Source organism: Petromyzon marinus, chromosome 30 (assembly GCF_048934315.1).
Source record: "Petromyzon marinus isolate PM22_M1 ecotype Great Lakes invasive population chromosome 30, UKy_Petmar_22M1.pri1.0, whole genome shotgun sequence".
NCBI lineage: Eukaryota > Metazoa > Chordata > Hyperoartia > Petromyzontiformes > Petromyzontidae > Petromyzon > Petromyzon marinus.
Genome location: NC_133696.1, coordinates 11994267 through 12007207, shown reverse-complemented (window position 1 = coordinate 12007207; position 12941 = coordinate 11994267). Strand labels below are relative to the sequence as shown.

At 49.3% G+C, this 12941-nt stretch overlaps 1 protein-coding gene across 5 annotated transcripts in view; it reads right to left on the bottom strand.

Moving 5' to 3' along the window:
- The window catches only part of LOC103091698 (semaphorin-3C), a 415462-nt gene that overhangs the window by 134846 nt on the left and 267675 nt on the right, over positions 1–12941 (bottom strand). The gene's annotated exons all lie outside the window — the stretch shown is intronic.

Genomic DNA, 12941 nt, shown 5'->3' with positions numbered 1-12941 from the left:
GTGTAGGGTGTGTGTAGGGTGTGTGTAGGGAGTGTGTGTGTGTGTAGGGTGTGTGTACTGAGTGTGTGTGTGTGTAGGGTGTGTGTAGGGTGTGTGTGTGTGTAGGGAGTGTGTGTGTGTGTAGGGTGTGTGTAGGGTGTGTGTACTGAGTGTGTGTGTGTGTAGGGAGTGTGTGTGTGTGTAGGGTGTGTGTAGGGTGTGTGTGTGTGTGTAGGGAGTGTGTAGGGAGTGTGTGTGTAGGGAGTGTGTGTGTGTAGGGTGTGTGTAGGGTGTGTGTAGGGCGTGTGTGTGTAGGGAGAGTGTGTGTGTGTAGGGTGTGTGTAGGGAGTGTGTGTGTAGGGAGTGTGTGTGTGTAGGGTGTGTGTAGGGAGTGTGTGTGTGTAGGGAGTGTGTGTGTGTGTGGAGTGTGTGTGTGTAGGGAGTGTGTGTGTGTGTGGAGTGTGTGTGTGTAGGGAGTGTGTGTGTGTAGGGTGTGTGTAGGGTGTGTGTGTGTGTGCAGGCGGCGTGGCCGGGCGCCTCGCGAGCGGTGTCGCCGGTCCGGGGGCAGCTTCAGTGGCGCTTTGTGGGCGTAGTCAATGTGGAAGATCTGAGGCGCTCTGTAAAACTATAAGCTGGCAACTAACTCGTTGATATTAAAGCGTTAGATTTTTAAAACATATACACTTAATCAGGTCGTTATGCGGTAACGGATTACATACTATCTTGATTTGAAGCTTTCGTGACTGCAGGAATCCAATGTGCATCGTGAACAGTATTACATCCTGTTCACGATGCACCATTGGCTTGGCCTAGCATGGATATTTCTACGACACGCTTGAGAGAGACTACCTTGGGACTCAAAATCCAAATACGTTGATGGTTGCGAACGGTCACGGGTAGGGCAGTCACCTTTTCCACAGAGCAAACCCGTACGTGCTATTCTCAGCCAGCCTGGGTCTATGGAAACGTACATCTCCAGTATATGCTCGGTCATTCTATTCACCTGATGCCTTACCGGCACCATTGCAGCACGCGCATCGCCCAAAAACTACGATGCTGTTAGATGTTTTTAAATTAAATAATCTGAGTGATTGTCCAATGGAGAGACTTGCCCCTGCCACAGGAACGTGGCAGGCTGTGAAACCCAGGAGATGTCGAGGGACCCCATCGCTCTCCTCGGATCAGCAAATCACGGGGACGGCTGTGCGGAAAGCCAACGACGGTTGTCCGAACGGAGGGACCGCTATCCGCGATAAAACTGTGGCATTTCCACCGTGTCCTCAGCGCTACCAATGGCACGAGAACCGCCCTCAATGCTCATTGGAGCATAAAGATGGCCCCGAATCTTTGAGAGAATTTAGTTTTCTTTCGCAGATAAAACTACGAGGCTATCCTCGCCGTCTTAAAGATCCTCCATCTTTTGCATTTCTTTCTGACCTCATCCCACCCCCAGATCGCTGTCCGCTCCAGCGAGCAGCAAGCAAATCGTCTCTATAAAACTCCCATCAGTGTCAGCTTGAGGACTCTCCTTTGCTGATGTCTCTGCTCTCTCCACCTCCGTCTCCTTGGCTGTTCACACAGAAGTCTTTCCGTTGAGCCCTCTGCTTACATTTCGGCCGGGCGGCGTTGGCTATGCACGTGGCCTGTAACCCAGCACTGTGGAGGCAGTGGCCAGGGGTTGGTGGAGCCCACACAGATGGGGTGTGGAACTCCCTTCCCGTGGACGTCGGGGTGCCATACGTACCGTGGCTCGCAAAAATAAATAAAAAGACGCGAATACATTTTGAAGAACCGGTCGGAATAACAGTGTGAGAGGGAAATACATGTTTTTTTTCCCCTCTTATCAGCATGGTATTGCCTAACTGCAAACCACTGAACGTTTCCATCAACGTTGCCGTCCTGTCGGGAGGATCGTCTCGTGGTATTTTCCGGCCGAGGACAGGTTAATCTGGCACGGCCACGAGAGAGAGAGAGACGCGCGCAGCCGTAAGCCGCTGCCCGCTGAGCCAGGGAGGGCTCCTGACAGAGACCCCTGCCACTCTCAACGCCGCAGCGGCCGAGTTTTGGGAAGGACGAGGTCGCACGCACAGCGCGCGCGCGCGCGCACGTCCTAACTTTTAACAGTTTCAAAGTTGAAAGTGACGTCCGTTAGCATCGTGGCGTGGAGATGGATTTGAGTGGGCTGGACCCGCAGTCGCCGGTTTTACTGGACATTCGTAAAAAAGCGTTTCATGGCCCATGGGAATACTCCAGTCTAAATAGAGATTCTGGTTCTGATTAAACAATTAATGCTTTTGCAATAAATAAATACGTTATGAAGCATTGGCTACACGTAACGTAAATTGTGCAGAAATTTGTCTGTGGTCGGGCTGTTTGTAATATTACAATAATAGTGTTGTTGAGCACCGCGTTTTTAAACCACATGAACTCAATGCCAATTAACTCCTTGTAACAATAGACACAATCATATACCTACTCTCCCAGTATAACATTCGAAATGGTTAATTCTAGACACTTCTATTTATCCAAGTCTGAAATAAATAGTATAGTCATCATCATCATCACAAAGCCACTGCTGGATGAAGGTACTCCATCACTCCATCATCGTGAGGCACAGTCCTGTGATGCCACGATCAATCTCACTTGTGTGCAAGCTCACAAGATCATTATCATGATCTAGCCGGATACCTTTTCACAAGTTCAGCCTAGGTTCTCAATTCCCCGTGCCCCATGCAACTTGCAGGATATGGAATGTGCTGTTCAAGCATGAGAATTCGGGGCGTACGTTTCATTGTTATGACACCCTGAGTGCGCGTGAGTGTGTATGCGATGTGTGTGCTTAAAATGGAGAAAGACAAATTGAAAAACTCCCCGTATTCTCAATGGATTGGCTAATTTGAAGGAAATTACTAGAATCATGTCAAATATACAAATGCGTAAATCAGTCGATAAGTGAATACATCAACGCAGTATTGCTCACACGCGCCTGTGTGCGGCCCACCTCTCAAACAGTAACCGAAGCCTAAAATTAGGCCAGGACTTTGCTTTTTTTCAATTATCAGATCCCCCCCCCCCCCCCCCCCACAATTGTTAAACTTCAAACAAATCACTTACACGGAGGAGAGCAATGGACGTCGTAACAAAACGTGGGCCTCGAAGGCAAGAACAAGAATAGCGTCACGATGTAGTTGGTGCACCTGGGCTGGCACCGCCACCCTGCGTCTCTCTGTAATTGCATCCTGTGCCTGAGGCCCCGTGTCTTTGTGCGAGGGCACCTGAGCCCCAGTGGACACAAGAAGGGGGCAGGGCTTTAGCCGCCTCTGCCCTTTTGTGCGCGTTTTACTGCCCTGGGAATTACCTCTTTTTTTTCTTTAGTGCCCTGCAATAAATGTTACGCTGACCCTGTTAACTCTCTGAGGGTGGCGCCTGGTAAAGAAAAAAAGTCATATCCATTTCTACGATAATGTAATTTGATTGATTAATATGTAGGCAGACATCGCTTGTATCCCATAAATGTAAACTTCGCTCGGTGTGCGTGTAAACACATGAAGTGGGATTTGTGGCAAAAAAATAGAAAGAGGTTGAAAAAATCCACTCAATGCTATTCCTCACTAAACTCTGATGCCCCAATGACTATTTAGAAAATAAAACAATCCACACTGACCGGCAATGATCTGCCTGTTGACGCCTTTTCCCCGGCAAGAACTACACTACAGGGTTCGCAGTGCCAAGGCATCGCTAGATTTCGTTATTCTGAATTCACGCCGCAACTATGGCATTTCTACAAAACAGGTAACTGAGTATTTGTTTTTTAATATCACGTCGTTGTTTAAATTGCCTCAAAATATTACCTTGGGTCAAACTGAGGCAACAAGTAGCGTCAAATGAGTTCGTTATTTCGCTCCAGCGCTGTCCTCCAGACAGTCTCGTCCCTTCACCTGATGAAGGCCACTTGTGTTGTGGCCGAAACGTCGTGAGAATTTTATTGTGTTATTTTATTTTATCAATTTATTATGTTATTCTCATTCTACGTGACTTTACCGAAAGAACCAAAGAAGAAGAAAGACCATTTTAAGCCAACGAATGACTTCAACAAAAATAATTTAATCGAGGCAGAAAGGTAGAGATAAACTCGGACAGGGCTGGCTTTGTTGCATCCAGAGGCATTCAGAACGTTTGGGAATTCACTTGGAAGACACTTTTACCACATTTTTGTAAGTGTTCTGCAAGCAATGGAGTCTATAAGCAAGCTTAGAACTCTAAGGAAAGTGAGTGAGGAAGAGGGGAGCTCAGAATACGATTAATGTATTACCATACTCATGAAAGGCAACTTTTGGTCTAAACGTTGGGGATTAACTGCTGAGGTCAGGACCTGCTGGAGTCCATCGTGTCCTCCGAAATCAGCAAAAAAAATCATTCACGCATCTGTGTACAAGATTTGTTGAGATTCGAATATATCCTTGGCAAAACCAAACAAAAATCTCCGATGAGAAGACCACAACAAGCGAATTGTATCACGAGCGATGTTAAATGTACGCCGTTGCTTCAGCGCTCAATGTCTTTCTCATGCAAATGAAGCCACGGGGGTATTTAAAAGTTTCGCTTTGCAGCAGACAACGGGGAGCTTCGGGTAATGCCCCGCCGCGCTATTGGGTGCCCGCAGGCTTTAATCCGTCAAACCCTTGCAAAACTGGCTGGCTGGCTGGCTCCCTCCTCGCTCCTGGGCTGGTCACTGGGCCATTGTGCCGCTCTGCTAATGGGGGGGAGGGCTGCCGCTGTCGTCAACGCAGCGCCCACACGACGGCCGGCCCGAGGCCACACAGGCAGAGCGCGCGACTCCACGCGCTGAGACGCACGCACGCGCGTGCGCACGCGCACGCGCAAAAACAAAGACCCACCCCGAATAGCCTGAACAGGACTGTAGAGGCAAGTGCTGTTAGCGAGTAGCACCTATGAAGGCCGGAACGGCAACACGAGGGGGTGGGTGGCCAGCACCACGCCCGGCCGCCTTTGTCTCTCCGGTTTGCGATGTTTTTACACACCGCACCCAGGTACTCAGGTTAAGCTTAATCGACCTAGGGGAGGCCCAGGACCGGTTCAGATAATCGTCGCCGGTGTTGGCCGTGAGCGAGAATCGAACTCGGGCCGCCGGGTTCGTAGCGCAGCGTAGCGCTAACCGCTGCGCCACCGCTCCCCCCACACGCACGCTCGCACTCACACCTCAGGTCACGCGGCCGCTCAACTCAAAGCTGCTCTGTCCATCATCGAAGCTCGCAACAAGGCGCAGATTGAATCGCGCCGTCTATCAGTAAATGACCCGGCCTGTTTATTTTTCTCTCTTCTGCTTTTGGGAGGAGGGACGGGAGGGGGAATTTATCTTTACACCCTACTGGGCCATAGCTTCTTATCAGCGAGACGGGAAAACAACTATCAGGTAATTAAATAAACAGGTCAACAGCCGCCCCCCCCCCTTCCACCCCCTCTTGGGATTAGCTTTCAGTTTGTTGTTCTCTTAAACTAACCAGGGGATCTTCCAATTGCTAATGGACGCGATGGCGGTTCGGGTTATGTTTATTCTACCGACCAGTAGCGGCCGCAAGCTGCTTCTTCTTCTTCTTCTGTCGTTCTGCTGCCGATGTAGATGCAGGGCATCAACCACAAATTCCCACTGAGGGTGGGCGAGCGGACTGGTGTATCGTCGCCCTGATGATGTCTCCTTCGTATCTGTGGATCGTCGCGTCGTGATGCGTTGCGCTACGGTCCTCTGTTCCGGATGACCACAGTCGCACACGACCGGAGAGTTTTTCATTTTCCATGTGCGCGTCATGTATGCGTCATGTGCGCGTCATGTGTACGTCATGTGTACGTCAGGTATCCGCATCTGCCGCCATGGTTTCTGCAGTGGATGCGGTTCGTATTTGCGAGAGATCCCAGCAACATGCTGCAACTTCTCCATCTGCATTGCGCTCCATTGGTGTCCACCCTTCTCTCTCTCTACATTAAAATGCGTGAACTTATTGAAACCAATCTCTAATTTTAAATGCACCTTTTCCTTTGAGAAATATTAAACTCGTTTCAATATTTTACCAGGTACGGCCCACTGAGCTGTGTAGCCCTTTTTGAGAAGCGACCTGGTCACGAATGATAGCTCAACGAAGTGGCTTATCACGTGGAAATGTATACCAGACAAACACTCTAAACGCACGTTGATTCGCTCTAATATTATGTTATTATTTATTGCTATACTGTAATTGGTTTCTCTCCGTGGTGCGAATGTGGTGAGCAACTTCAAACCGTGGACCATGTCGCGAACAAATTCCCACTGTCCCTCACTCCCCGGAAGCATCTCTGAGCGTCACTGCAAATCTCCTGCAGCTCTTTAATGGATGTAAACACCAAACCTCTTTCAGTAATAAGTCGCTATTCCGCCATACGACCTCACCATCATCATCAGCTTAATATTGTTTGATGTATTTGCACCGTTGGTGTACTTACATGTGCAATGTTGTATGCACGCGTGTTTATTTTAACATCAGAGGTAAGCTCCACTGTTGTACATATTATATAGGTGTTTCCTGTATCACGTGTGAATGCAACTCACTGAAATTCATCCTTTTATTTACAATGTTATGGGGCAGTAGAGTCATCCTGCAGTATGTATGGACTAGTGGCCACGGGAGGTAATGACAGGGGAGTCAGCGTGCAGTACGGTTGGACTGGTGGCTGTGAGAATGATCGAGAATAGGAGCGTGGCCAGGTGACGGAAGAGGACGGTGGAGTCTGCTGGTAGAGCGAGCAGTCTAGAACCAGCGAGAAGGTTCGGGAATGGGGGCGTGGCCTCGGACCGTATATATAAGTTAGATGCGTGGGAGACTCGGGACTGTTGCAGTGGGGGTCTCCGCCTGTCCGAGTGTGAGCACGTGGCTACTTAATAAAATAAACCTTCTCAAGACAAGTGCGTCCAAGTCGTCATTACACTTATCCAGGCGGTCCCCCGCTTTTACGACACAATGCGTTTCTGGTAAACCTCGTCGTAGATCGGACCCTGTTGTCCCCCAATCGACAGCAGACATAGTAGACACATCGCTCGCCGACGTATTTCTCCTTTAATCGGTCATATTTAACACAGTTTTAATAGGTAAACATCCACCAACAACAAAAAAAACCCCACTTGAGATTAACAAAAAGTTGCGTCGTAAAATCCAGTTTCTGCGATCCAACATTTCAGTCGTAAATGCGGACTGTTGTAAAACTGACCGTCGTAAACCGGAGACCACCTGTACGTCCCCACTGTGCTGCGTGCAACTAATGAGAACAAAAACAAATCACCCCACAACATCATCGGGTTGGCGCTAACCCATCGTATTTGTATCACCGCATTCACAGCGCCGCAAAAAAGCTCCTCCTGTGCATCCACGGGGTCAGCTATCTGCAGGGTCAGGCTCATCCATCATTCATCCGCTTATCTGTGCCTCTATAAAGGTTCTCATTTGATGAGCCCGATGATGGGCAATAAACCTCCCATGGTGGTGGTCCTGTTTGCTGGAATGTTTCGGGTGCTTCACGTTACCTGCTATGCAGTCGGAGGCAAAGAGGTACTCCCCACCCACCCCCGCTTCAACAAGAATAAACACAAACACGGGGCAAGAGTGGCCTTTGATGGAGAGATGTCACCCAGACACGCGGGGTCCCCTATTGTCGGTGCGTTTCTCCACTGCAGAGATAAGGACATTCGGTGAAATGCCCTCCGCTAGTGCAAACCCCTCCCTGCAGGGCAATGGTAATATTGTTCTCCGCTCACATACGTGGCGGTCCACGTTGCATCTCTCACTCCCGATGGCGTGGGCACTCGCATCACGTTGAAGCAAACGTGTGGCGATTACTGGGGTAAGCATTTATGTGGCTGCTACAAATGTCCACGTGATGATCAGCCACGTGGTTGAGCTATCGTTTCGTGGCCTAGGTCGCTTCTCAGTGGGCCTTACTTGGTAAAATAAAAAATAGGTTTTTTTTAAATACAATTATGAAATTAAACAACAAAGACACGGCCACTGCGCTGATTAGGCCCATTAGTTGTCTTCCTATTCTGTAATTAACAATTGGCCAAAAATGAAACCTTGAAATAATTAGAACTTTTTTTAAATAGTCCAATGAATTAGTGTAAAGTACGGAGGTAACAACCAAAAGGGAGGAAGCGTTCGAGAGGGACGCTCACTGCGGAGATGGAGCAATGGGATCCACGCATTGCCCAAGAGTGAGATGGATTGTGGCATCAGCACAGGGCTTGAAGGCTGGGAAGAGCCTGGGGGTGCCGTCGTGGATAGGCAATAGCCGATGGTGATTTTGTTATACAGTATTTAACACGCTACTAGAGAGGTGAAACCAACTTTATGTTAGAATTTTCTTGATGGGCCATGATCAAGCGTTCTTCATGTAATTACAACGTGCTGTATTACTATTTATATTCGCTCTGCTCGCACTGTGTACGGTTTCACGATTGTGTTGTAGAGCTATGTGTTGTGTTCGGGTTGTACCACGTGGTTTGGGTTGTATCACATGGTTTGGCTTGTACCACGTGGTTCTGGTTGTACAGCGTCGTTCGGGTTATACCACATGCTTCGGGTTGTACCATGTGGTTTGTGCTGTACCACGTGGTTTGAGTTGTACCGCGTGGTTTGGTTGTACCACGTGTTGTTCTGAGGCTCCCAGGAACTCAAGCTCCCAGCACTTATAGCGAAACATCGGACATCGTGCCAAACGACAGGCGGCCGACCCAAAAGCACACCGGTGAGCCAACGCAAGTTCATACAAAGCACCGTAGGCAACAACCCTCTTTTGTCACTTACTCACAATTAACGTATGTATGTTGAACTTCTTTCGCACCGTACGTAGCGAACCGTGCTAAACACAAAGAGCAGTTCAAAGCAGCCGTGCACCACTGGCAATATCACGAGCAAAGCCCGGTGCGCCGAGACATTATTTGTGCTGGGCATAACCTTTGAACCCCCATTGAGGGTTGTTAACAGTCTGGAGGAACAACGAGCGCTTGGATTTTGTGGGATTAGCCTACCTGTCCAGGTCACCAGATAAAGAGCGCAGTGCCTGGTTGGGCATGCTGCCACCTTTGTGAGCCTTTCCATGGCTATAAAACAGTGAGGGTCGTGTCCAGCTGAATATTAACTAAGGGGGGGGGGGGTGAGGGTGCCCCCACAGACAGCTCCTTTGTCCAAAGACCTTGCAAAGATTTAACCTCCGATGACAAATGCCACACTGCATTACAGTTTGTAGTTGTATAATTAGTATTATCGTTCACTTATTATGTTTACTCTGTGGTGGGACACCCACATTGAGGTGCGGGTGAAACACCTATTCCCGCGGAGGGTATTCAACCCTGTGGGTGCACTCTCGTGGGTGGCCCCTTCTGCAAGCAGTGGTGTAGCGCAAAGCAATTGCAGGGGCTGCACCTGTAACCCCACCTCCCCGCTACATTCATAACGGCCACTGGTCAAGTTGCCGATGCCGCTGAACTTGCTGAATTCGTACTGCGCCTCCCACGCCACCCGTACCACACAAACTCAGAACGGAGCCCTGGCTCGTGAGCACGTCGTGCTGCGTAAAATCCACTGCTACAGACTCGGCATTTTAACGAAAAGAGTCTGGCTCGTCACAGATGTGTGTGCGCGTGTGTGCGCGTGTGCACGTGTGTGTATGTGCGTGTGTGTGTGGCCTGGGGGATCCCCCAGGCGGTGCCAAATCCTCAATTTGTCCCACACGCAACACGCGGATGCCGTGGTGCCGCGTCAATTGAGAGCCCGAGCGCCGGCTTGTTTTCATTGCACAAACCCTGAACCCGAGCGTAATCCCACAACGAGCCTCTTCCCCCTTCGCCGTGACTCTGCTGACCGCTAACCTCTCGCCCTCACCGCCGAGCCTCAATGCTGAAGGCCTAACCTTGGCATGAACCCCTCACCTGAATGCAGCCCTCAAGATCAGTGCTTAAGCCTCATAACCAACCCACAGACGTAACCCATAATCGTTAACGTCTATGCCTGAGTTTAGTGCTCTCCACTAGCCTAGAATACAGCCACGGAGCACAATGGAAGATGTCCTTGGGAAGATGTTGCCGCGACAGCCACTTTAATTTGAATCGTTCAACGTCCACGTGGTGAACCTTGTTCATTGACAGATAATCTATCAGATAATACTCGGCGAGTCAAAGAAGTTTAGATAATGCGTAACATAACAATTCCACATTTGCTTGCATCTGACCCAAGGACTGGTCTTAGCTTCACAACTTCAGTAAAACTATTGTAATGTGTATCATAGAAATGCACCTCACCTTCGGAATAATACCCGAATACTCTTTGGTTTTTTCGGTAAAGTCACGTATAAATAAGAAATAATAAAATAACATAATAGCGTACGACGTTTCGGTTGCAACACAAGCAGCCATCATCAGGTACAGAAGAGCTAAATTTACGAGAGAGAGGAAACACATAACCCCAGATGTATATACAGACACCCAAGTAGGGGGGAACTAACACAGATACAACAGGGGACACAGAGAGAGAATCATACCAAACAAACAGGGTTTAGCAGAATTTGGAAACCATGTGAAGCAACACAGACGGTCGGTCAAAACACAATTAACGCATAGTCTGGTTGATTATGCTATTTCAAAGATTGCTCAATTCCAAGTTAAGTATGAAATTTTAAAATACAGACCGCACACACACACACATAGACATCCAAGCAGAGCGAACCAGCACATAGTGAAGTCACCTTAAATAGGCAGAGAAGGTAAGGCTGAGAGACAATGGGACAAATTAGCATGAGCTATGCATGGAGCAAAGGGGGGCGCGGGAAGTGCGGAGCAGCAGCACACACTCGGAAACACCAAGGCCCACACACAGGCAGAGACAGCACAGAGACACAAATCCAAGCCAAGACACAAAGGCAGATACACAAGCAGAGACAACACAAAGACACAGATCTCATCAAGTCTAATACCCGAATACTGCAATCGATATTTAACATTGCAAATGGCAACTCTCGCTGTCGTGCTCCGGCAAAAAGTGTCAGAAGCAGCAAGGAGTGTGAAGGAAGAGGCATGAGGCCGGGATGCCCCTGACACTCGTTGTTATCCGAGCTGGCACGGTGGCGAGGGAAGCGTGGGATGATGGGCTTTGGAGGAAGGAAGTGAAAGTTTGTGGGGGGGGGGGGCAAAGGGTGAAGCCAGGGTCTCGCCGGGCCCAAATCCCCCCGTGGCCACTGCTAAAAGGGTGACTGACGGAAGGCGGCGGGTGGCCCCAGCGGCGCCGAAGCTCGAATTTGTGTTTGTGAAGCACACCCTGCGGTGTGCCGTCGCTCCAGAAGGCCCCGGGCGTGATGGGCTTCTTCGTTTCTACTGCAACGTTGTACCGATGCCCGCTTTATTGAGGGCCGATATTGGCACATACGATGAAGATCGATCGATTGATTTTGAAAGAGGAAGATGTACGGATGTCTGTTTATTTGCTTAATTACCCCAAATGCACCATGACACTGCGTCCGTTGATATTATCAATCAATGTGCTCCACTGTGCGTTAATGTCAATGCCATCAACACGTCCAAGATAATTTGTTGACGTCTTACTGAGGTGAGCATTTGCCCTGCACAGGAGACACAGGAGTTCTGATGTTAAATGTTTCACAATGAGCGTACGAGGTATTTGATATATGCATCATCATTGAGGTATTGACGCCGTGCACGTTTAGCGATATCGTCAGTTTAGTTTGTGTGTTAGTCGTTTCAACAATTCCCTCAAAGTCACGCCAATACCGCACTCATTTCATGACAATGTGACGAGTGTTTTTATCTCCACCTTTTTTTATTCAGCACTAGCCATGCTACTCTCTATTTACACAGCCCTAGTCATGCCACTCTCTCTCTACACAGCCCTAGTCATGCCACTCTCTCTCTACACAGCCCTAGTCATGCCACTCTCTCTCTACACAGCCCTAGTCATGCCACTCTCTCTTTACACAGCCCTAGTCATGCTACTCTCTCTTTACACAGCCCTAGTCATGCCACTCTCTCTTTACACAGCCCTAGTCATGCTACTCTCTCTCTCTACACAGCCCTAGTCATGCCACTCTCTCTCTCTACACAGGCCTAGTCATGCCACTCTCTCTCTACACAGCCCTAGTCATGCCACTCTCTATTTACACAGCCAAAGTCATGCTACTCTCTCTTTACACAGCCCTAGTCATGCCACTCTCTCTTTACACAGCCCTAGCCATGCCCCTCTCTCTACACAGCCCTTGCCATGCCACTCTCTCTCTGCACAGCCCTAGCCATGCCACTCTCTCTCTTTATACAGCCCTAGCCATGCCACTCTCTCTTTACACAGCCCTAGTCATGCCACTCTCTCTCTTTATACAGCCCTAGTCATGCCACTCTCTCTTTACACAGCCCTAGCCATGCCCCTCTCTCTCTACACAGCCCTTGCCATGCCACTCTCTCTCTACACAGCCCTAGCCATGCCACTCTCTCTCTTTATACAGCCCTAGCCATGCCACTCTCTCTTTACACAGCCCTAGTCATGCCACTCTCTCTCTACACAGCCCTAGCCATGCCACTCTCTCTCTCTACACAGCCCTAGCCATGCCACTCTCTCTCTACACAGCCCTAGCCATGCCACTCTCTCTTTACACAGCCCTAGTCATGCCACTCTCTCTCTACACAGCCCTAGTCATGCCACTCTCTCTTTATACAGCCCTAGTCATGCCACTCTCTCTCTTTACACAGCCCTAGTCATGCCACTCTCTCTTTACACAGCCCTAGTCATGCCACTCTCTCTCTACACAGCCCTAGCCATGCCACTCTCTCTTTATACAGCCCTAGTCATGCCACTCTCTCTCTACACAGCCCTAGTCATGCCACTCTCTCTTTACACAGCCCTAGCCATGCCACTCTCTCT